Raw genomic sequence first — 3541 nt, forward strand, 5'->3', positions numbered from 1 at the left:
CCCGTTCCTTCTATCCAAATTGAAACAACCGACCTGTCAACTACTGAATGAGATCTGATTTAATATTTTCTACACATCTTGAGTGATTATCTGATTAATTTTGTTTATTTTTGTCAAAGTCATTCAATCTCAGCTGTTTCCATGCATGAAATCAAGCCGGTAAACAGCTGTTTGCAGAACAAATAGACATATGATTCTCATTACAGCATACTCTACTGTAAAGAGATCATATATATTTTCGAGTATGTTTCCTAGTTCCGAAATAGGAACAGCAAAACTGCTACAAAAAACCACCTTCAGCGCTCCAGGTGGAGGTTTTGTCAACTTCCACAAAATTCCTGATTCGGAATTTGTAAACTAGGTAATGTTTTTAGAATGCATGCAGTAATGTCAGAACAAGCAGATAATGTTTTCTATTTCTTATTCTTATTCTTTTATGACAAAAAATAGTGTATGTTACTTGGACGTGAATGTCTGTTGCAGTGCTCGGATGAAATTCTAGTCGAGACGTTAGCCGAACATCATTCTCGCCTGCAAAAGGCCCCTTCCCGTCCATGTGACGTAAGATAATATAACACAATATCATCATCTTTTCTTGTAGGCTTTGTCACATTATTGCAGAAAATTATTAGATTCAATAAGTGTTCCAGAAATCGGGTCTCTAGAAGTGTTTTATAACTCCCAGATTCAAGAGATCAGTTTTACTAAATCAGTGTAATAATTACACTGATTTATTCTTGGGTCTGGTTGCACAAAACTCTGTTAAGTTTTAAGACAGATTAAATACCACAAGAACCAATCATAGGAGGCTTTTCTGAAAAGAAGGTCCTCGTGTAACTTAATCACGATTTAGTTTCAACAGAGTTTTGTGCAACTGGGTCTTGGATATACCTTAGAAGTTGAGAATTAGAAAGCTAGTACCTATATTGCTATAGAGCACGGGCTACCTGTTTATAGTGAGGTCCACGTTATAATGGCATTGGAGAATGATAGGAGAACAACGTTGCCGATCCTCTGTCTTGTCAATGGAGGGTAACTGATACCGCTGTGATATTAACTGTTCATTCTCGTTTAAAATAATCAATTATATTTCATCAAGCAAGAAATTGTATTTTCCAATGATTTCATAATCAAGATTAGACATTTTGTTGATTAATTATATTTTCTTACAGTTACCTTGAAAAGTGACCATTCCTGCACTGATTACAGAACGCAAAGAATCACTTTTCCGCTCTAGTGCGCAAAGTATTACTTTGCGTACTCTTAATACTTTGCGTAATATCTTGCAGCCATCCCAATCAGCTGTTGACATTTTTGGCGTGTATTTGAATGCGAGTTTGTTCTATCTATATTTTTTGTGATTTTCAAGTAAATAAAAATGAGAACTCATTAAATTACTGTATACATTCTGAATATTATGAATTATTCATTATTATTGTTATCAAATCATATTTTTTTCCTACAGTTACCTTGAAAAGTGGCCATTGCTGCACTGATTACAGAACGCAAAGAATCACTTTTCCGCTATAGTGCGGGAAAAATTTTTCCTGCACTCCAGATTTGCAACATGGCAACGCAAAATAGTTAGTAGGTTATATGGAGCATCAGTGCAGCAAAATCAAAATTAAGTTGGTAACTGTGGTATAGTGTGGTGGTGCACGTTATAAGAATCTTAATGGGGTGGACTGTGGTGGATGACAGCAGTTGACAGCACACAGCCATTCAAACACACATACTACATTCTATTTTATTTATTAATAATAAAATTACTCAGATTTACATTTGATGCATTTCAGGCAATTTTACCCATAATTACCCACTTTCATATTCAATGGTAACTGTAGGAAAAACTTAATGTGAAATACGTGCGCAAAGTTCCTCTGCTGCACTCAACAAACCTTTCCGTAAACGTTTCTTTCTGTGCAGCAAACTGTCACTTTGCGCACTAGTTGCACAAATAACTATTTCATTCATAAATTGATTGGTTGAAAAATTATTTAGAAATTAAGATTTACTCAAAATTATTCAAATTTTCAAATTAATTAGATTAATTTAATTTTTAATTTGAATAAATGATCGATTATCAATTTTCAATTGGATTATCAAGTTTAAAATAAATTGAATTGTAGTTATTAATAACAAAATCATACAGACAAACATTTGATGGATTTCAGCCATCATTTTACCAATAATCAACCACTTTTCATATTCAATGGTAACTGTAGGAAAACTTTAATGTGAAATACGTGCGCAAAGTTCCTCTGCTGCACTCAAGAAACCATTCCGCCCTCGCCTACGGCTCGTGCGTAAACGTTTCTTTCGGTGCAGCAAACTGTCACTTTGCGCACTAGTTGCACAAATAACTATTCTACATTGTTAAAAAACTATCTGGCAACAGAGCAAAGCAAGGAAGAGATAGCGTTATCCGCTTTGTTTGAATGATAGACAAGGATATCAATACCATTGTTAATCAAACACTGTCATTATAACGTGGACCTCACTATAGTATCTCATAACCATATTTTCACTGACTTTACAACGTGAATCCATCTACAGGCAGTCAACAGTTTTTGGATCATTTTTTGTAGATGCAGGAAAATGAGAAATGAAATCTGCGGGAGACCATTTAGTGAGTCAGCGGGAGATTTCATTTCAGCTAGAAATTGGTTGCAAATTGGAATTGCAAGCCGAACACAGCCGAGCACAAAAATTATGGCAGACGCTTTTATTAATGTCTCAGAGACTCTCTACCCTTCTCTGAAGCTCACACTCACACACACTCTCTCTCTCACACACACTTTCTCTCTATCTCTGTCAATCTCTCTCCTTGATTTGGTAGGTAGTTAGTGGGGAGGATATTTTTAATATTCTTTCCGAAGAATGGACTTCGATATGTCCAAAGCTCCGCCAATTTATGTAGATGCATAACAATATGATTATTATCTATAGTTATTATATTACAAATTGCTTTTTCATAGCATATAAAGTTCAATAATTATTTTCTTAGTCTATATTATGTAAATGCATCTATAATTTTGCTGTATTGTAAGCTATTGTATATAAGTGTATAAGCCAGTATATATTGTAATCTACATAAATAAAGTACTCAATCAATCTCTATCCCTCTCATTTTCTCTCTCTCACACACACACTCTCTCTTTCTTTCTCTCACACACACTTTCTCTCTATCTCTGTCACTCTATCTCCCTTTAATTATGTCTCAGAGTTTCTCTACTACCCTTCTCTAATACACTCATCCTCTCATCACCCCCCTATCACACACTCACTCTCTCTCTCTCTCTCATTTACTTTCTCTCCTCCTCTCATCCTCTCTCTCTCTCACTTTCAATCCTTCTCTTTATCACTCTCTCTCTCACTTTTATTAATATCTCAGAGTCTCTCTACCCTTGTCTAATACACTCTCTCTCATTCCTCTCTCTCTCTCTCTCTCAACTCTCTCTCTCTCTTCACCCTCTCTCTCTCTCTCTCTATATATATATTATATTATATATATATATATATATATATATATATATATCGA

The sequence above is a fragment of the Nilaparvata lugens genome, chromosome 7 (assembly GCF_014356525.2).
Source record: "Nilaparvata lugens isolate BPH chromosome 7, ASM1435652v1, whole genome shotgun sequence".
NCBI classification, from domain to species: Eukaryota; Metazoa; Arthropoda; class Insecta; order Hemiptera; family Delphacidae; genus Nilaparvata; species Nilaparvata lugens.